The sequence below is a fragment of the Manis javanica genome, chromosome 11, assembly GCF_040802235.1.
Source record: "Manis javanica isolate MJ-LG chromosome 11, MJ_LKY, whole genome shotgun sequence".
Classification (NCBI taxonomy): domain Eukaryota; kingdom Metazoa; phylum Chordata; class Mammalia; order Pholidota; family Manidae; genus Manis; species Manis javanica.
In genome coordinates this window covers 85263020-85286132 of record NC_133166.1, presented here as the reverse complement: position 1 = coordinate 85286132, position 23113 = coordinate 85263020, and the positions used below count along the sequence as shown (strand labels likewise).

At 38.1% G+C, this 23113-nt stretch overlaps 1 protein-coding gene and 1 long non-coding RNA gene across 4 annotated transcripts in view; one reads left to right on the top strand and one right to left on the bottom strand.

Annotated features, from left to right (window-relative positions):
* The window catches only part of PAPPA2 (pappalysin 2), a 281412-nt gene that overhangs the window by 214333 nt on the left and 43966 nt on the right, over window positions 1–23113 (bottom strand). The gene's annotated exons all lie outside the window — the stretch shown is intronic.
* Window positions 14724–23113, top strand: part of LOC140844458 (uncharacterized) — a 41871-nt gene continuing 33481 nt past the window's right edge. For both annotated transcript variants that reach the window (XR_012122799.1, XR_012122800.1), the window contains exon 1: window positions 14724–19499. This is a non-coding gene — a long non-coding RNA (uncharacterized lncRNA). The remainder of the gene's footprint in view (window positions 19500–23113) is intronic.

Genomic DNA, 23113 nt, shown 5'->3' with positions numbered 1-23113 from the left:
CTAAGTGACTACCAGGTCTGGCCAGCCTTTCGGAGAAAGCATTTGTTCAGAGAGATTTGCTAGGTATTTAAATGTAGAGCATACTCAAGTCTCAATACAGAATTCTATTCCTGGCTGTCTAAGTCACTAGCTGGCAATCTTTCTTTAAGCCACTTCAGCTCCTCAAGCCTCATTCTCCCTGATCAAAATATGGCAACAAAGTAATAGGCAAAGTCAATAATTCTTAGAATTCTATTATTATCTCTGCAGAATGAGGAAGCTCCAAAGTTCTCCATTGATTTATATGACCGTCACTTTACCATTGTGTCCGCTGACAGCGTCCCTTTCACATTCTCAATAGCAGGACACATTTTATCGGGTGTCACAGAGAAAGGGAGGAGCATTGAGGCAAAGCTGTTTCATGTTATTTACTCTGATTTCCTGGTTTCAGAACTGATGACAAACTTCATTTGGCATCCCTGGATCTGTGGGCTCTGGGTCTCCAAGATTCATTCCTGGTAATGTCAGGTTAACTCAGGGCATTTGGCAGCACTGCACGAGGTGCTGTGAGTAACATCAGTTTTGCAACCTCATTTGTCACTTAATTAAATTATTACATAATGAAAACTATGTACCACACAATAAAATGTTCATTCTCCTACTGTGGTACAGTATCCTTAAGCATAAAACAGCCACAAGGGAAGATTGGAAATGACATGGAAAGGTCAGCCTTAAAATTATTTTAATTCATTTAGAAAAAAAAACAATAAAAAGAAGAACTAACCCAGGAAGAATTAATTTCCAAGCCAAAGGGACCAAGGAAAGTTAAGTGGAAAACAGGAAATTAAGGGAGGAGAAAACAAATACTGCAACAAGGGAACAGAAAATGGGCCTTAGAGAAGGGGCTACTGTCACACTTCCTCCTGGTAAATAACAGAAAGCCATCATTGAGTTATTAATATTTGCTATTATTCTAAGATGCCTGGCCAAACTTGAGAAAGGATAGTATCAGCGGGTCAGCAGGGCACCCTGACTGTTTGAGAGTAGCTACAGAGCAATGTGTTCAAATACTGGATTGTGACCCATTATTAAGTTAGGAAATAAATTTAGTGGGTTGCCAACCAACATGTATTTAAAGAAAGAAGAGAAAATGATATGTATCACACTGTTGACAGTAAGTATTGTATTTGGAAACTTTGGGTTTACACATATACCTGCATATATACATATTCACATTCTGGGTTGCTTTGAAAAACATTTTTCTAACTGGGGGGTGAGGGTTAAAAATGTGAAAGCTTCTGCTATAGGAGTTGATTGTTCTGCTCCCTAAATTATATTCTCTCTTTCTAGGGAGCTCCTCTTTTGCCTCCTGTCTTCTGAAATGTGAGGATCCCCCTGAAATTTAGTCCTCAGTCCATTGCTTTGCTCTTTGTGTACATGCTGCTTCTTGGGAACTGTAACTATACCGATCAATGCTGAGAGGATCTAATGAAACTTTTCTCTCTCAAGTGTATCTCTTCCCAGACTACAGATAACTAGTTTCAGTTATCTACCTGATAGTGCCTCACTGTAACTCCCAAAATCAGTGTCTCAAAAAGTAAAAACACCTGGGTCCAAGTCCTATACAATGATCTATGGATTGTATCACTTTGGACAAATTCTATAATCTCTGAAAACTTCAATTTCTTCATCTGTCAAATGTGGGTAATAGAGTTTTCTTATATTTAATAGAATAAATAATGTGTATTATACAATAATGTGTATTAAGTATAGATGTTTTATAACACCTAATATTTCCCTATATCTCAAACCAAATGTCTTATCAGGTTTCCAAACTTTTACAAATGCAACAGCTCCCCAGGACTTGAATTATTGGAATAACTATTGACTCCTTACCCTCCCTTCACCCTGTGTCACTCAGTAAGTCCTGTTGGTCCTATTAGGTCCAACTTGTTCCCAAATTTTTATATCCCTTCTCCTCTCCAGAGCTGGTGCCACTTGCTTCCCAGACTGAGCCCTATGTATAGTTCCCACCCTTGTCCCAAAGCAGGAGAATTTACCAGCAAATCATGCATCTCAGAGATGAGCATGAAGTTACTCTCATGAAGTTCCCTGGCCGCTGCTCCCCACACTAGCAGGTACCTTCAGCAAGCCGTCTACCTCTCCACGTGTCTGTATCTCATAGGTAGAAATAGAGATGACAGGCTTTCTCAATTCATTTAGTGATTGTGAAGATTAGGGAGAAAGCACTACGTCAGAGCCTGGTAAAAAGTACGGGCTCACTGCCCGTTTCTCCTCCTTGACCTTGTCCTTCTTCCAACTCTTTCTCCTCCTCCCCGCTTTTGCCTTGTTCCCATCCTCTTCTTGCGGCTGCTTCTTCTGCTCAGGCTTCACCTTGCTCCTGGTTACTGTTGTTATTGTTAATATTATTATTCTCCTATATCTTGTTTTTACTAATCCACTTCATTAAGTCCTTCACTTCATTAAGTCATGTTCTCAGAGCTGTAGGACCCTGGGAGGCCGCTTGGGAAGAGGGAAGCAGTAGCTGAGAGGTGTGCCTCCAGCGCTCCAACAGACACACTCTGCTTGTTCCCTTTACGGTCTATTTATTAAGTTGACTTCATTAAGCAAAATAGTCCCATTGCTAAAATAAGGTTTGAACCACCCTTTATCAGACCACTGGACTATTATCAGCACCCTCTGACTTCACACTCTTACCCATCACCCACCCATCATGTAAATCATGTAAGTCAGTCATTCATCCTGGCATTTGACTGTGATTTTCTTTACAATGCAGTGTCCTGCAAAATTCCAAAGTTCAGTCAATCCCAGCATTTGTTCTCCTGCCCAGGTTCCTGAAAACTGATACAAATAAACAGACATGCAACTACCCAGACTGGTATCACTACCAATTCTTGGTCTTCGACCTCAGTTGAATGCTCATTGCTGCCTGGCAACCCAATGTCTCTCTGGGTAAACTCACTTAGTAGGCTCCTCCCTCCATTTCCTTTACCAGTGAAACCCTTACTCCTTCCCTAAACCATCTCCTAAGCCAAATCCCACTTAACCTTCAAAGATTTACTTCCCAACTTAATCTCATCGGCAGCACCTCATTTCATCTGCTCCTTTCCCAGCCACAAACATTGCCATCATCACCCATCCTTTCTCCTTTTGCTTGTTCCCCACGCCTGTCCTCAACCTGGGAACTTTTCCACCTATTTAGTGTCCTTTGCTAGTCACCCCTCCTCATCCTGTGTCTCGAGCTGTTCATGTTCTCCTGGTTCTACTCCATTTTTAGAGAAACACTGCTTTAGTCCTAGCATTTAGTGTGCTTTCTCAGCCAAGGTTCTTCAAAGAGTTCATCATTTTCATTTTCTCTTTACTCTTCAACCATTGTCATCTGTATTTCCCTCCCCTATACCCTAAATCTGCTCGGGATCACTCTACATTCTCCATCCAAGTGAGATTTTTCAGTCTTTATTTCACTAGACCTCTATATACTGCACTTGACAATTTTGCTCCAGATTGTTTTTCTTTTAAACAGGTTTATTGAGGTAGAATTCATATAATATACAACTTCACCAATTTAAAGCAACAGTTCAGTGTTTTAGTATATTCACAGATATGTGCAACCATCACCAAAGTCAAATGTATTCTCATCACCATGAAAAGACCCTGTATCCTTTAGCTGTCATCTCCCTGTGCCCCCATCCTCTCCAGTTCTAATCAACCACTAATCTGTTTTCTGTCTCTATAGACTTACCCAAAGCATGTATAGTCCTGAATGGCCCTCATATACCCAATTTCTCTCCACTTTAACTGTCCCTGCCCTCTTTTCATTTGAGATTTGTCATTTCTCCTAAGAATTACCCAAATAACCTCTACAATGTCTCCCTCCAAGCCATCCTCTGTATTTCTACAAACTGTCAATCTTGTCTCATCATCTATTTAAATAAGCTTCAGTGGTTCCCCAAAGCTGAGCACACAAAGTCCTTCATAATCTGCCCCTTGCCTAATTATATGGCATCAAAAACCTTTCCCCCAATACATTCTTTGCTCCAGCTTCACACTCCTTGATTGCCATCTCACATCTGTGTGCTTTTGTACAAACTTCTTATTTTGCCTTGAATATATTTGTTTATAAAATAAATACTTATTTTATATAAATATATAAAATATATTTAGTTAGGTAAAGGTAGAAATGTATTATTACTTAATAACCTTTACTTAAATAACCTTTATCTAAACAACTCTTCCTTATCGCTCAAAGTTTCCCACTTAGGGATGCTTCCTCTAACCTTCCTGGCTGGTCTAGTTAACTCTCATTGGTACTGAGTAAGCACTGATCACATTATACTGCAAGCTTTTAAAGGTAGTACCTACCTCCCATTTAACTTTGCATTCTGTGAATGCTTAGCATATTGTCTGGCATAAACTTGGTCTTTAATAATGTTTTAAGAAACTTACATCTTACATTTTCCAGAAAGTTCTCTCTTTCTCCCCAGCCTTTTCTGGATGATCCAGCCAGGTACTTCTAGAATATAACTCTTTCATAATACTTATCACATTACATGATAATATAATTATTGCATTTGCCTGTATAACCCAATGCCCTCACCAATGACTGGCACATTGTAGATGTTTAATAAACATTTGCTTAATTAAAGAACATGTTAATGAGAAGGAATCTAAGTCTTCATCATAAAATCCAATCTCTGCCATATATCCCAGTCCTAATCATTGAATTTGTACCTGTATCTTTGTCCCCAGGTTCATCTCCTTATTACTTGTGCAGATCCCTAAGCCCACACAGAACTGAACCCCAGCCTAACTCATACACAGACCCCTTTCCGGATCTGAAATTCTAAATTCCATCTTGGTATCTTGAGGCACTGACAGTCTCATTTGATAACAGTTACCTACCTGCCTACCTGCATGTCTGTAGTTCCAAGGACCCATATATATATAGTGAATTTTTTATTGTTCCTGTGATCACCCTCTTAGACACCCATTATTTAATATTTTGATCTATCATTAAATGGTAAATAAGGTTACATTTCCTTTTAACAGGGGACAAATTCTTAGTTGGCTGAAATTATGAAGGTAGTGCTCTGTTTATAGAATTTCAGGCATCATCAGCCAGTGGGAAGAACAGCTTTCAGATGGACTAAGTTCCTCCTAGAGACTAAATTCATACCTCTTGTGTGTCCATCTGTATCCACCTACTCAAAAGGAGGCTGGCTTTGATACTGTGTATAACCTTCTGCTGATATCAGAGGGAGTTATTGATGTAAATGTCTCTCTGTGGTAATATACTATAAGCCACAACAGATAGGGGTCAGGTTGTTCTGTTTACAGCAGTTTTTGGTTGTGTTTCCATTGCTAGTGAAAACCTTAACTTTTATGGGCAGCATAAATTGCAACTACAGCATAGTATTCCATATTCAGCTCTTAACATAAAAGACCTGTCAAATGTAATAGATCTGTGAAGCACAGAACCAAAAAGAAAAACTGGATTTTATCTGTAAGGATGCTCTTTAAAAATAGGAGACTGCAAATCTTTATTTGACACTCGGAGTTTCAATTCCAGATGATAAGCCAAATGAAAAAGCATATACAAGATTATCATTTTTAAAGAAACTTTAAAAACCAACCCATACAGGCTCATTGTAGCTACTCTGCTTGTGTTTATCGACCAGAGATCAATTTGTACTTGTACATGTTCAAGAGATAGCATTCATTCAAAGAAAACGTCCAATTGTAATTATATAATGGCATTATGCAACATACAAACACTCACAAAGGGCTTTTGTTCCCTACTTTATTATATTTTTCACATCATGTTCTATTTATGAATTAGATTATAATGCCCTTTAGGGTGGAAATCATGACACCTCTCTTTATATATCCCCACAGCACCTAGCATAGTGGTGCAAACATATGATTAATAATTATTTCATTAATGGAAAGTCATACATTCAAAAATATGCATTGAGAGTTTACTATGCCCCGGTTCTGAATTTGGCAAATGGGTCTATAGGAGACAAAGATTTCTGAGACACAGACATCATAATTTTTCATTAGATTGCTCTCTTGCATACATTCTCAACTCCTTTGCCTTGACTTTCTCTTACTTCTTTTACTCTCTTGGCAAAACTCCAAACCTAGTTCAATCAACCTTACAGCAGATGCTGTCTGCATCCACATAGCGCAAGATGACAATAGAAAAACACACAAATATGCTTCTAGACTCAGTTTAAATGCATGGCCTTTAACCTTGATGAGGCCCTGGTGCTGTCCAAGTCTTAATACAGTTCTCTGGTCTGTCCTGTTCACCTGATAACTATTTCACAGATCTTTTCTTTTCTCATACCTCCATATCTGCCTCCACACATCTTCACTCTCAGTTAATTAGCTAAATGCCTGTTTCACAAGGAAACAGAACTGAGAAGAACACTCAGCCAGGCTCCCACCATCACATCCAGCCCACCTCCCCTCCGGATCCGGTGCTCTGCTTCTCCTGTTAGGTGAGGGAACGGGGCAGCTCAGACCTCAACCCAGCCCTACTGTGCCCTGAATTCTATCCCTCCCACCTGCTTTGGGATCTCTCTCTCAGCAGTTCTCCCCAACACAGATTCCACTTTAAGATGGCATGCCTCACCTTCCAAGAGTATCTTCCTTATAAGCTTTACTTATAAGGAAGGATAAATTACATTATGAAAATGGGTATTTAAAATAATGTAGGTAACACCTATGTCTAGATTCTTTTTAAAAGAATAACATGAAAATAAAATTCAGTTTACACATGTGAACCAAATTAAATCAAAACCTGACAGAGAGGAACACAGGTCTGCATGTACAGGAAAGAAACAGGAAGAAATAAAGGAAGCTCTTTAGGTACAAGAGGAAAAACAGATGTGATCTGTAGGCTACCCACACATCCAATCTTCTTGCAACAAAGGCAAGTATCCCCTTCTCTGAGCACCTGTCCCAGATTTCTCATCACCCTCTACTGTCTGGATGTGAAGCTTCCAGTGGGCCCCCAAAAATCCTCACTGTAATACACACTCTCTTGTTTTCTCCATTCTTCAAATTTGACCTACGTGTGAAATTAATTCAGGTATAAATTCTCTTGATAGGAATTTCCAAAATATTGTCTAAGTTTTACTTTTTTAATCCAATCACTTTTATTTTTTCACTTATTTTCTTTTCTTAATTGGTATAAAGTTGATACACAATATGATATGGGTTTCAGATGTACAACATAGAGACTCAATAGTTATATACATTACTATATGCTTGCCACTATAAGTATAGTAATCTCATTACCAGACCAAGATATTACATTGTCATTAGTTATATTCTCTATGTTGTACTTCCCTTCCTATAACTAATTTATTTTACAATTTGCAGTATGTACCACTTTATCCCTTTTGCCTATTTCACCCAACCCCAACCACCCTCTATGGTAACCAATAGTCTATTGTCTATAGTTGTGGGTCTATTTCTTTTTTTGTTTGTTTCATTTCTTAGATTCCACATATAAGTGAAATCATGCGATATTTGTCTTTCTCTTCTTGGCTTGTTTCACTTAGCATACTACCCTCTAGCTCCATCTGTGTTGTTGCAAGTGGCAAGATTTCCTTCTTTTTTATGGCTGAGTAATATTCCATTGTGTATATGTATCACATCTTTATCCATTCATCTATCTATAAGCACTTGGGTTGCTTCCATATCTTTGTTATTGTAAATAATGCTGCAATGATCATAGGTGTGCATATACCTTTTTGAATTAGTGGTTTTTTTCTTTTGTGTAAATTCCCAGAAAAGGAATTACAGGGTCTTACATTATTTCTGTTTAGTTTTTTGAGGAACCTGTATATTGTTTTCCACAATGACTGAACCAGTTTATATTCATCCCAACAGTGTAGGAGGGTTCCCTTTTCTCCATCCTCACCAACACTTGTTATTTCTTGTCTTTTGGATAGTGGCCATTCTGACTGGTGTGAGGTAATATCTCATTGTGGTTTTGATTTGCATTTCCTTGATGATTAGTGATACTGAACATCTTTTCATGTGTCCATTGCCCACTTGTATATCTTTGGAAAAATGTCTATTCAGGTCCTCTGCCCATTTTTTAATTGGACTTATTTTAGGTGTTGAGTTGTGTGAGTTCTTTATATATTTTGAATATTTGCCTCTTATCAACTATATCATTTGCAAATACATTCTCTCATACAAAACAAACAAAAAAGGTAGGTTGCCTTTTTGTTTTGTTGATAGTTTCCTTTGCTGTGCATAAGCTTTTTAGTTTGATGTAGTCCCATTTGCTTATTTTTGCTTTTGTTTCCCTTGCCCAGGGAGACAGATCCAGAAAGAAATTTATCATGCTGATGTTCATGAGATTCTTGCCTATGCTTTCTTCCAGGAGGAGAAAATGGTTTATGGTTTCATGTCTTATATTTAGGTCTTTAATTCATTTTGAGTTTATTTTGGCATATGTTGTAAGATATGATCTAGTTTCATTCTTTTACATGTAGCTGTCCAGTTTTCCCAACACAATTTATGAAAAGACTGTCTTTTCCCTATCATGGCTCCTTTGTCATATACTAATTGACCATAAATGCATGGGTTTATTTCTAGGCTCTCTATTCTGTTCTGTTGATCTACAGGTCTGTTCTTGTGCCAGTACCATACTGTTATAATCACTTTGTAGTATAGCTTGAACTCAGGGAGCATGATACCCTGTTTTGTTCTTCTTTTTCAAAATTGCTTTGACTACTTAGGATCTTTTATGGTTCCATATAAATTTTAGGATTCTTTGCTCTGGTTCATTGGTATTTTGATAGGGATTGCATTGCATCTGTAAACTGCTTTGAGCAAGATGTCTATTTTGACAATATTAATTCTTTCTATCCATGACCATGGGGTAGATTTCCATTTATTTATATCTTTTTCAATTTCTTTCATCAATGTCTCTATCTGGAAAACTCTAAAATCCCCATCAAGAAAACATTAGAACTAATAAATGGATTCAGCAGGATACAAAATCAATATACAGAAATCTGTTGCATTCCTATCTATATTAACAACAAACTAGCAGAAAGAGAAATAAAAAAAACAATCCCATACACAATGGCATCAAAAAGAATAAAATACCTATGAATAAACCTAACCAAGGAGATGAAAGACCTGTACTCTGAAAACTATAAGACACTGATGAAAGAAATCCAGTAATATTTTATATGGCCACTATCACAGCAAAGGAAACCATCAACAAAACAATAAGGACCCTACTATATGGAAGAATATATTTGCAAATGAGATATCTGATAAGTGACTAATAATCAAAAATATATAAAGAACTCACACAACTCAACACCAAAAAAACAATCTGATTAAAAATGGGCAAAGGTCCTGAATAGATATTTTTCCAAAGAAGACATACAGATGGCCAACAGGTTAGTGAAAAGATGCTCAACATCATTAATCATCAGGGAAATGCAAATCAAAACCACAAATGAGATATCACCTCACCCAAGTCAGAATGGCCACTATCCAAAAGACAAGAAATAACAAGTGCTGGTGAGGATGTGGAGAGCAAACCATTGTATATTGCCTGTGGGACTGCAAATTGGCACAGCCATTATGGAAAGCAGTATGAAGGTTTCTCAAGAAAATAAAAATAAAAATACCCTGTGACACAGCAATTTCACTTCTGGAATTTACCTGAAAAAACCAAAATCACTAATCATAAAAGATAGATCAACTCCTATATTTATTACAGCATTATTTACAATAGCCAAAATAGGGAAACAACCTAAATGTTCAATGACAGATGAATGGATAAAAAAGATCTAGTATATATATACAATGGAATATTACTCAACCATAAAAATGAACAAAATCTTGCCATTTGCAACAACATCGATGGAACTAGAAGGCATTATGCTAAGTGAAATAGGCCAGACACAGAAAGACAATTACCACATGATTTCACTTACATGTGAAATCTAAAAAACAAAACAAATGAAAAAAAAACTGAAATAGATGCATAAACACAGAAAACAGACTAGGGAGGGCTGTAGGGAGATGGGTAAAGTAGGTAAAGGGTTAAAAATTAGAATGTTTAATATCTTTATCTGGGTGATAGTTGCCTGAGTGTATACACATGTCATAATTCATCAAGTTGTACACTAAGATCTGTGCATTTTATAGTAGGTATCTCAAGATGCATTTTTTAATTAAAAATTAAATTACCACTATGGTAAATCCTTTTGTAAAATAAATAACCACCCTTAGTATTTGTCAGTTTGGTTTTTCCGAAAGTGGGATATGGGTGCACATTATAGCTCATTCAGACATTTCCACCCAGGGTGTAGAAAGCAGGCATATTTTCCAGTCATTTCAGCAACAGAAATGTAAAGAAATTCTCAAAGTAAATTAACATAATATTACAATATAATGTTTAGCAGAAAAAACAAGTGACACACACATACATATACGAAGATTCTACTTAAAGTTCAAAACTAGACAAACTAAATATATCTTTTAGGAATACATGCAGAGATGATAAAACTATAAAGAAAAATGAAATTACTATCAGAAAAATAAGAAATGCAAGAAAGGGCAGAGTGAAATCAGGGATGGAAGGGTGAGCACAGGACTTTTCTAAGGCACTACTGATGATAAATGTTAGATGCTAATTTTGTAATTGTTAAAATCATATATGTATGTTTTATATAGTCACTTTCTCTTTGTATAACATTTTTATAATAAAGGATAAATTAATAAAATTAACAACAAGTGAATATTTTGAAACAAACTTGATTTTTTATACTTTTCAGTTTTGGAAAACAGTGGAATAGCAAGGGAAGGGGACTCCTACTCAAACAATTATGGGTTGTATCATTAATATACTGGTTTAGAATTCATATACAACTGACAGTAGGTCATGCGTATGAGTGTGAATTTTATAAAGGTTGGGGACTTTTCATTTGCCCATCATTTCATTGCCTCAATCAACATTTACTGAAAGCCTATTACATGTAGACACAGTATTAAGCATTAGGGATACAAAGATGAACAAGACGTGGGCTCTCTTCTGGAAGAGTATACCATCTAGTACTAGAAGAAGAGAACCTTTCCAATTTGTCAAAAATGACGGTCCTTCTCTGCCTCCCACGCTCCTCCTAGCTGGAGGTTCCGTGCTCTCCTGATGTTTCCTCACTCTTCTTTCCAAGCCAACTATCTGGACAGGAGATCTATCAGCAGACTTGGAACCCATCACTTAGTGCACTAGGGAATTGACTGAGGTGTCAGACTCAGTGTCCATCAGGGTTGAGCGAGCCCTGGGCTTTCTTTTTAAGAACAAAAGTGAAGGAAGTTGCACAAGAGAATCTCAGCAAACTATTAGTGAATATATTTAAATTGAATCAAATAAAAACCTGATCCTTTAGAAAATATCCCAGAGTTCTGTACACTCAATTCTATTTCTTTGAGTGCCAGGAGAGCTCTCTTTCCTGTCCCTTATAGAAAAGGCAGTTGTTCAAGGAGGGAGGTCTTCAACAGGGACAGTCCCCAGTGAAATGAGGATTGGATGTTTTTCTGGCTGAACCATAATGAAGGTTGGCTCTAAGTCTTCCTAGCATGGCTGCAGTTTACACTGTTCATTTCAATGACCTTCAGGCTGTCAGAACCTCTTTCCTGCCCAGTGATCTACACGGCCAATAGTGAATCATCAGAGACACACATAGTAGACCTGTTCACCTCTCTGAATTAGAGCTGTACTGACTCAACTGGCCAAGACGACTTGGTTCAGAAAATGATGACAAAGGGAAAACATCAGGCCAGAGAGTAGGAATCAAAATGGAAGTTGAGACAGATGTAAAATGGTTATAATGGTAGTAAAGGGAACAAAATATCTCAAGCTATTCATTTGGTCAATGACTTTACTTATCATTTTATTCATTTACTTATCATTTCTCTCAGACTTAGGCAAGCATCACTGGGGTTGATGAGAACAGACGATTTTGGAAGTTCCATTAAATATACAGAGCATATCACCATGTTTTACTAACTCTCTGTAGCTCAACTGTGCTCAGTCCTCAACTTCGGAAGAAACTTTGCACTCTTACGGTTTACCATCACCAAGTTTGTTAATAATAGCACTTACTTTAAGACACCTCAATATCAAACAAAAGAAAAACTGGTTAATAAGTGACCTCTGAAGGTTCTTGGCTTAAGTTTATCATTCTAGGGCCCATTAGATCTTCAGAAGTCACCCTTGGCCTCCTTAGATCACAGTTTGTATATTTATATCGTTAACAAATTTATTTAACACATTTACTGAGCACCTACCATATAGTCTACGCAAGATCATACAAGTCAGCGTGTGAGCAATTCTGGTTGTTCTGTCAAATGAGGATAATGCTCATCTTTCAGAATGCTAATTAAATGATGCAATAAATGTTAAACATCTCAGCACCTGACACAAAATCAGGGCTTAATAGCCATCTTTTAAAAACTATGGCAGCACAAAGATAAATTGGTACACTTCTTTTCCCTCAAAGTACTCATGGTGTAGACTGTGCTTGAAATTAACCCCCAGAGTCCAGGGTGTACTATACACTGCAATGAACTACAGCTACACAACCCTCTGTGGGCTCTGTGAGCAGCCGTGTTGATTCAGGTCTAAGCATCTGGGCGGAGAACACATGGAGCTTTCTCCTGCATGCATTTTAGATCCTAACTCTATCATCCCCTTTAGATGTTAAAAAAAACTGTGAAATAGTTTAAAATTTAAATATAATTGATTAATGACGTCACCATGAAGGTGCTGTCAAGTGACAATGGACATGAGTAATAGCTCCGGCCCAGGAAAGTTTGTAATTTGGAGAAAGTATCCTTAATTACTATTTTCAAACAGAGAACGAGGGAAAAGCAGAAAGAGCGATGTTTTCTGGCATGAGGTGGTGGTGTGTCCACCAACGGCAGTTATTACAACAGACAGGTCCTTGATCCCAGTACTGCATCCTCATGGAGAGAGCAGGGGCCTCCTGGGAGTGGCCTGTGCCGGAGCTAAATTGCTGCCATCAACAGGCCCTTCCTGGAGTTTTGAATAGGATTTTCATCTTTACCCCTAGGAAACTGGTGTTGCCAAAAACAACTGCCAGGGCTTTTCTTTCTCTTTTTTAATTTTTCAGGTTGTTTTTTAACAGAAGACCTGGTGTGGGATATTACTTGGAAAAGTAAAGTGTGATTGAAAAGTATAGATTAAAACGAATTAGGGCATCAGCTATTCCAGACATTAGGTTAGAAGCCAGGGTGCCAAGGTGATGACTATGACAAGAACCACTTGGCCACCAGGCGGCATGCCTCCACTTTGTCCCCTCCTGCACTCAAGAAGACCTCATTTGGGTTTCTAAGTGAACCCACTCTATGCTTCCTAATATTAGGCTTGTCGTCTTCCATTACAATGGATGCCTGTTGAGTTTAAAACCCAAAACAGCTACTCAATCTGGGGACAACTGTGAAGACCCTAATTGTTTCCATTAGTAACTTAACTAGATGTCCTCAACCCCAGAAGAATATGTTGAATTATTATCATATTCCTGAAGCAACTTTTTCCCCTCTTATGAATATATTACGCCTTCTTCTAGGCTTTCAGCAGCTCCTTGTGGCCTGGAGTTTTCTGTTGCTGTGGTCATCCCTCAAATAAAAGCCTTTTTGCCCCCCTACTATTCTCCCTCCTGCTCCCCCTCTATGGAATCTTTCATCTCTTTGTTGGTATCTCTAAACCTGAAAGTAGAGTGTGCCTTTAGCGCAGAGCTTAAGTATATGATTATGCCTTTATTAGGTAAATATGGAAAAGGAGAAATTAAGTAATGTCTATCTTGAGACAATGTACATGAATCTTAAATGCAAATGAAAGTTTATTTTACTTTGTGTATTCAATCATGTGTGAGAGTATTTGCTTATAGAGTAAATTTTTATAAATTGAGTCCCCCTTGCAATGTTTTCCCACTGACTTCCATCATCTAAAGAAATTTAATAGTGTCTGGCAGTAACTTGACATCTTGAGAATTAATTGGGTAAATAGGTTCTCTAGAACCACCTCTTAACCAAAAGAGGTATTAACAGAAATAGGGCAGCAAAAGTCTTCCAGGAATGTATGCTTAGCATGTGCTTTTGCAATACCTGTCAGGAAGTATTTTCATTGAGTCAGTGGGTGCTCGGTATATATCGCTGTATATACAGAGCTCCTTCTTGGAATTACCATGAAGTTGCAAAGTGCCTACAAGTTACTATCTCTCTCTTCTGAGAGAAGCAATGCCACACCACTTTTTTCGTACTTTGCAAAACCATCTGCTTAGCCCCAATTAACTATTTCATTTGCATAACTGACTGGATTGTGGATCAGTGTGTAAATTGAAAGCTACCCAATAAAAATGTTCCATACTGGATTGTGACCCACTGACCCAATTAGCTCTTCTCTGCTTGGGCAAGGTGAATATATGGAGATGAGTACTGGAAAGAATTTCTAGAGGTACGCCTTTTAACAGTAGAGCAACAGTTACATCCTTACACTAAATCCCCATTATTAGAGGTCACCAGGACACCTGATAGAACTCAAATAGACCTTATGATTACTTCATTTTTTCACAAAGTTCTAAAAATTACCCAGTTAGAGTCACAGAGTATGGCAGACATCATCACTGACAGTTTCCAGTTATCCCTGACTCCTGATATTCACGAACTCTGGTGTAAGCCCCTCCCCTTGAGTGTGGACTAGGCTTCTTCATACCTCACTCCTAATGGATAGAATAGAGGCAGAATAGGCTATAGGGCCAAGGCAGGCTATAGAAAGACTGTAGCTTCCCCTTTGGGTTTTCTTCCAGCTCACATGCTCTGAGGAAAGCCAAGTGGTGAAGCAGTCATATGGAGAGGCTCCACAAGATGAGGAACTGACATCCTTGCCAACAACCACATGAGTAAATTTGGAAGTACACTCAGTCAGGCATCAGATGACCACAGCTCAGCCTGGTATCTTGCTTGTAGCCTCCTGAGAGACTCTGAGCAAAAACTACCCACTAAACCACTCCCGGATTCCTGACCTTCAGAAACTGTGAGACAGCAAAGGTTTGTCATTCTAAGCTACTATGCTTTGGAGTAATTTGTTATTCAACAGTAGATAATTATCTTAGAGGTATAGATTTATATAAAGGTTGGCAAACTAGAGCCCACAGGCCAGTGCCTGTTGTTGTAAATGAAGTTTTATTGGACCACAGTCAAACCCATTCATTTACATATTGACTGTGACTGCTTTCACAATTGTGTTAAGTAGTTGAGACAGAGACTGCATGGTCTGCGAAGACTAAACTATTTACTATCTGTCCTTGAAAGAAAAATGTTTGCTAACCCCTGGACTTATAGAATGGATTTTATTTGAAATGACACTAATAATACTGATATGGAAGTGGAATCCTAAATAGTGATCTGAGTTCTTCTTTTTGAAGCCTGCATAACTATGGCTGTAAGATGTAGGTAGCCTTTCTAGCATCATATAACAAATAGCAAAGGTGAACAAGAAATCCAAGTCTCCTAGCTCCTACTCTAGTAGTCTGTTCAATACACGGTACTACCCTCCCTAAGATTAGCCACCAAAATAACATGTTTTATTGTGAGTTTCCTGTGTTACTCTAAGGGAGTCACCATAGGTACATAATTTCCTTTGCCTAATACCCTTGGCATAATTTCCTTTAACAGCACAGTAGGATACATTAATGTGTTTCCAAGTCTTAGCAGATGACCTTGTTATTTGACCCATTTAGGCTGATTCAAAGGTACATGAAAAAGGAAAATGACAAATTATACAAAGAGCCACAGAAAAGGCCACCTAGCATGGAGAGCAGTTATAATTTAATATCATTATTTTTACAGAGGGATTATTTCATTTACATATGTAGGAACTTACATTTTTTAAAGTTATTTATTTTGTTGAAGGATTGCATGGTTGAAAGTGGTAAGCTGAATGATGTATATGCATTTCCAAAAATTACCTGCTGAATTTATGTATAAATCCTTTCATGAGAGAAAGCCAATGAGCAGCACCAATTTGACTTCCTGTGTCCATGTGAGGCACTGCTAACCGAATACTGTCCTGCTGAACCTTGAAGCACTCTCAGAATCCTTCTCAACACCATGCTTCAGAAACCTACTATTGCTCAGTTAAAGCTGCCCCTTGGGGTGAAACTCATGTACCTTCTCTGACATAGACAACCATATAGTCATCTCTATACAGAAAATCTTGATATGTTAGTTTCACACCACTTTTTAAGAGAATTGGCTACTGAAAGAACTTCACTTTCATCTATTCAACTCCAAGACAGCCATAAAGCACACATTTGAAGGAAAGAGCTAATGGGTACAGCAAATTTGAGAGAAGATTTGTGTTTATAGTTTAAATATACATCAGGCCCTAGCTAAAATGCAACTTTCTCTGTGAATCTTTCCCTGATATGTGGCCATGTCCTGGTTTACCTTGGAAGTTCCAGGTTGATCTTCTTAGCTTGCTGTAATTAATAATCATACCCTCTTTCACTCTAAGTGGTGTTATAATCTGTATAAGAATTATACAATTATTCTATTGATGACCCAATTGGAGAAGGCCCTCCTTCCTCTAAAACTCCTGTATTACTTAATAGCTCATATGATAAATTATTTAACTTATATAATAGCTATTTTTTAGTTTTAGTTTATGCCTCCACAGCCCACTTCCTAGCTGGATTGCAAACTCTGTGAGGGTGGCTGTGTTTCATTACACATGATTACTAAAATGGACATGCAATGAATAAAATTCCAATTGTTAATCCTTGGTGCCTCATATGTACTAGATACAAAGAAGATACTTGTGGAATGAATGATTCTTGAGATTGTAAGGCTAAAACTATGCCTTATTCACTTCAGTAAACCTCACAGAGAAAGAGCACTTTGGACATCATATGGCTTTACAAATGTTATTTGAATAAACAAATGAATGAATAAATGCTCATGGTAAAGTTTCTTGACCTCATTATTCAATTTTTCCCATTATGTTCTTTATAACACTATAGAAAGGGATACTGACAAACATTCATTTCTTGAAATATCAATTGATATGTATCAAACAAGCACAGCATATGCAAAAGGGAAGAATTCTTTACTTCCTAAAGTAGTTGAGTATTTGACTAAAATATGGTGAAATCTCCTTGTTTAGGTATTTTGGTACGGTTAATAATAAACATTAGTTCAATAGTAGCCCATCTATAAAGATAAGGCATGGATCGGATGACCTCTGAAGGTCCAGGTAATCTTTCTGGAAAAGCTGTTCTGATAAAATGAGTCTCAGAATATGAACCATGAACAGTTTACCAAAATTAGTCTATAGAGGCCAAGGAGTTCAAGGTTTAGCTTAATATTAAGATATCTCAAGTTCCCAAATGGAGGAACTGAAGCTAAAAGGCTACGTAAATCAGTACTTAATAGAATCAGAAACATCTTGGGGATTGTCTCTCATGACACAACTTAGCTACATTTCTTAAATTCAGCTTATGATCAGGCCACTCCAAACATCATTCTCACTGCTCCAAAACCATTACGTACAGCGCTCAACCTCCTACCCAAAGGAAGAGCTGTGATAGCACTTTTTGTCAGCTCAAATTTTCAGAGGAGCCAGTATGAGCAGTAAGATGTGCTGATTCCAAGAGAAGGAGCACCTCTCTGGTCTCCTGTGGAATTTACTTTGACTTGGGGGCTTCTCCACTTGCCAAAGCTTACTCAGAAGTGGACCTAATCATTGCCCTAAAACCCCAGTTAGACACAATGTGAGGTTCAAGATAACTGAGGAGGTCATTGCATGAAACTTGACATGAAGGAAATGAAAAAGAAATAGAATCTCAAAGGGTTTATTTAGTTTCTAGCCAACCTTCCAAGTTTTCATATGTAATAACAGAGGTTCTTCAACAGACTTCAGGCAAGACTGACCTAACACCAGATCCTGTATCTGGCCCACTTAATAGGGTTTCCAGACCTCTAGGGAAATGGCTAAGGTGGACCCTTCATGTGGCAATGGATGGACTATCAGCTTTCACTTGACTCTCCTTAAAGCATGGCCAATTAATAGGCAACTTCACAACTGAAGAAAAGAAAGTCAGTGTGCCTCTATACTCCAGGTCTTTCCTACCTCCATTCATTTCCTTCTTTTCCTTCCCCACCTAACGTCTTTATCCCCTTTCTACCTGCTTCCCACCTGGGTGGGGTTAATAATTTACTCATTCAGAGCAGAAGAATATAGCCTGCTCTGGAAGAATGAAATGGTTTTCTCAGCCCACTCACCATCAGAATTTTTCTTTATTTCCTAATCTCTCCAGTGGCAACTGCAATGAAGCATGGGCACATGGCTCTTTGTTCTTTTTAAATTGGAACTTGCATGCTGCTTTCCATGCCAACTGCAGAGAGAGCTGCTTGGTCACTGAGCCAGCAGCCTCCCAGGGTGCCCAGATATTGACACCACAGAGTCAGCCCATTGTAACTATTGGGAGTCACATTACCCATAATGATGGGCAGCTATGGGCTTTACTCTCATTCTGAACTTCAATACACATCAGTTTTTTATCATCGTTATTTTTCTCTCTTCAGCATCATCTACTCATCAGTGATTATATTATGTGAAATGGGTAGACCAGATGAGCACATGGCCACACAGGCAAGGGAGTCTACTAAGGAATCTGTGATTTCAAACTTCTTCTGAGCCTCAAAAGATAGTTTTGAGGCTATGGAGTAAAGCAGAGGCATGGAATGAAATGGAGAGACTGAGGCAGAGAAGCAGAGACTTAGACACAGCATCCCCTGACTCCTGCTTAGCAGCCTGGGGAGTAGGTGCAGCTGGAGAAACAACTTGGAGTCAGACAACCTTCCCTTGGCTTATCCAATCAGACAATCAACTAGCTTTGTAACTTGAGACAAACTTCTTCAACAGTAAAATAAAAAAAATGAATAAAATGTTTGAACTAAATGATCATCAAGATCCAGTCATGACATTCCATGACCTGAATCCAAGTAGGTTCATATGTCTTTCAGAATTTTACTGGCTTATACATCCTTAGCAGCAACTGTTTTCAGAATCACTTCGATTCCTTCCCATTTCAGCACAATGAAAACACTGACTGAAAAGAGGCTATTACGAACAATCTCCACTTTCCTCAAGACCCTATACTGTCAGCAGTTTGTTTCCTCTCAAGGAACAACTGCTTCCTACTTCACCAACAAGGTGAAGACTACCAGAGGAACCTTCTCAAAACCCTGCTTGCATCCAACAATCATCTGAACCCAACCTGGATGTCTTCCCTCCAGTCTCAGAGAAGGATGGGTCCTTTCTGCAGTCTACATCTGCCACTACTGCCTGGCTTTTGAATCCCTTCCTGCCCTGCCTCCACAGAACTACTCTCTTGATTATTCTTCTTCTTCAAAATTGTTCCAAGGTAAAATTATTCCAACTATTCTTCAAAAGGTGGAAATTGAGCTCATAAAATGACCTTTTGTTTGTGCTTTGAAGCAAACCCAAGACTCACTCTTCAAGAGAGTATTAGGTTTTTGCGTAAGGGTATCGTTGAGGACGTTGTTCACTGCCGTAGACAGTTTTCTCTGCGTGTTATCCCCAGGAGAAATGCTGCCCGGTATGATTACCTACCTATGCCATTTGTTCTCTTGAGCAGTTGTTTTCATCTTCTAAACAGAGTAAGCCATGTAACTTATCCTGTCTCCCTCTTTTTACTGATTCTGGGAAGTTCAGAACTGTATCTGTGGTCTCACTCCTGAACGCTAATATGTATGTACTCATTCTGCACACTGAATTCACCCCTCACTTAACCTTTTCTTATCTGTCCTCATTTTCTCTTTTTTCATCTTTCTTATTTGTATGTTTCTTAATTCAAATTGTTGTATCATATGAAAGTATAAATTACACCTGAAGTTCTATCTGCAATAAGGCATGGTACAACTAACCCCTAACAAATGAATAAACATTTCTTCCAGGGATCTCTTATTTAGAAATAGGTGTGCAAAATGTACAATGATTTCACTTGCCATAGAAATAAAATCCAAATATACAAGAAAATAAAACTAAGAAAAGCACTGGAATAAACCTTAGAAAAGGATTCCTTATGTTCGAATTTTAGTATTGGCCACAATAAATTCTTGAAAGTAGGTGAGGCACTCCAGTTAATTGCATAAAGATGCTATGACATCTCCTCAAAAACTCTAAAGATGGGACAGACTCTTACTTCCTAGGCCATCTTCACTATTATCCTTTTGAAAATTACCTGTGATGGATTATGCTACTAGGAAAAGAAAAATTGTGATTTTATCTATTTGCTGATCAAGGATCTATGATCATGCAGGAAGGTCATAAAATAACAGAATTAGAGATAATGATTTTTTCCATTATATTAAAATCTGTAGAAAAGGCATAGACCAAACTATTTAACAGAAGAGTTATATATAATTATAAAATGTATTTTCTGAAAGTATTATGCTCTATATGAAATTAGGGTGAAAAATTGTTCTTCTAATACAGGACTGAATGCCCCATAATGCTGCTCTAATTTTTACAGTTAATGGTCAGATCATTGGCTAAATGGACATTATTACTACAGTTATTATCCTAAATCTTCTTATACTCTATGACAGGTGCCAATTCTCTGTTAGCTTTACTCCATCACCTAATATACTCTCCCTGCTGGTCTCTACTACCCATCTTTCAAGAATACCTTCAAAACCCTACCCCTTGTCCAATTGAGTCCTTCCATTAGGATGAGCTTAAACATATATTCTTAGAAAGATGATTATCTCGATAATAGTGTATAGAGTTAATTTTTGGATTAGGGTGATAAAAGACTCGAAGTGGAAAGACAAGTTGGTTAATTACTGTGGAAATTCAGACTTGGGGGATCAAAGATGATGAAAGATGGCCTTCGGCTTTATTGTAATCAGTATTGCAATTATATTCATATGTCTGCCTCTCCCACCTGAACTCTTTGAAGACAAGGATTATTTTCTTGTCTTCTATGTGCCTGCTTACTATATCTAAATCACAGTAGGTATTTGTTACAAACTGAATGAACTAATGAATGAGAGGATGAATGATTAGAACGAAGGAGATACAAAAGACACCACTGTGACTTTTTGAAAAATCCCTTTACACTGGCTGCTCAGTCAAGCAGGGAGAAGTTAAAAATCCATACTTGAAGGGGAACAGGCCATTTTACTGTCTTGCTCATCATCCATCTCCTCCCCAAACTTTGAATGTGCTCCAGGTTGCTGATGGTCCTCATAAAACCTGTTGCCCAGAACTGAGCACAGGCTCCAGACAGACCCTGATCAGAACTGTGCCTAGAGGGAGCCTCTCTTCCAGCATCTGAACACTCTATCCCTTTTTAACAGAGCCCAAAATTGTTGGCATATTTTTAATGGCCACATCACACTTTTGCTTCATAAGAAGCTTATGCTCATGATTATTTTCACATTGATTGCCACAAACATGAGTATCCACCAGCCTGGTTTATACATTTTTTATATCCTGAAATCCAAGTTCATCCTTGTAAATTTTCATGGTGTTGTATTGAGCCCAGCATTCAACCATTTAAATTTCTACTTGAAATAATTTTCAGTCCCTAGGCCCATCAAAGTCCTGGGTGCTATGACTTCCCCACCTCCCAGCAACTTTGCAGCATTCAATGAGCAGACAATTCTAAGTAGCTACTGGGGACTGAATACAGATGGTTGACATAGCCTTCCAGAACAATCAATCTCTTTGAAGGCATTGTAGAGAGGAGATGCTCATTGTACTCGGCTTTGCATTTTTATACTCATGAAAAATGCCTAGGAATGGAGATAGGGCATGGATTCCCTGTGGGTCAGAATGATTAATGTCTCATGCTTTCTTTTTATGTGACTCTTTATTTCTATATAAGTCATGATTTTGCCCCTGTAAACTCCATACTGAGATGAAAAGCTTGTTCACATCTCTTTTTCAACCATCTGCTCAACATCCCCTTGAGGACTTCCACTGTCTCTTCAAACTCACTGCTGACACCAATGCAGAGCACTTTGAAACATATTATCTCACTTGAACTACACAATATCCCTTTCAGGTACACGCTTCTCTATACCTTCTCTGTTAGTATCATTCTCCTGTTTAGTCACTCATCTCTGTTAATATCATTCCACTGCTCAAGCCTTCTGTAGCTTCCCAACTTATCCACAGCAAAAGCTAAAACCACACAATGGCCTGATGGGCTGTGTGATCTGCCCTCACCAACTGCTTCCTCTGCTAGAAATAATCTCACAGATATGCCATGGTGCTCCCTCCTGTACTTGCTTCAGGTATCTGCCCAAATGTCATCTTTTCAGTGAGATAGTCCCTGGACACCCTTTATTCTGCTTCCACAGCAAGCATTCTCTGTCTCCCTTATTCAGCTGAATTCCTTTCTACAGCACTTTTTGCCATCTGGCATATCATGAATCCAATTGTTATATGTTGATTATCTCTTTCCTCACACTCAACTACAAACTCCATGAGGGAAGGCATATTTTTTCTTCACTGCAGTATCGGCAGTACTCAATAAAGATTTGTTGACTATCGATGAAGATAAATACAAACGAACAAATGATTAAATTTTGTGACTCTATGGGAGCTAGGACTAGAATCCAGTTTGGGGATTACTTTTCTAGGTCTTTCTGCTATGCCACAATAATTTCCCTCATCATCTTCAACCTGCTACCCTTTCCTGCCTAGACTACAACAGGAGCTTAGGACATCTTCCTGCCTCCACTCTCCTTGGTTCATAATGTTGATTCTGCAGCCTACTTCCAGATTAGTTTTCTGGAGAATTACTCCCATTTCCGGTGAAAAATCCAGAAGCACTTGTCATCTCTCCACCAAAAAGAACTAAAATCTCTTAATAAAATACAAAACTAAATTTTAAATGAATTACAAAACCAAAAGGAAATGAAAAGGTATCTTCAGAGACCATATACAAAGCAAAATTAGGAATCTAGAAGAGTAAATGTTCTCTGAAGCCACTGACTTCCCTGA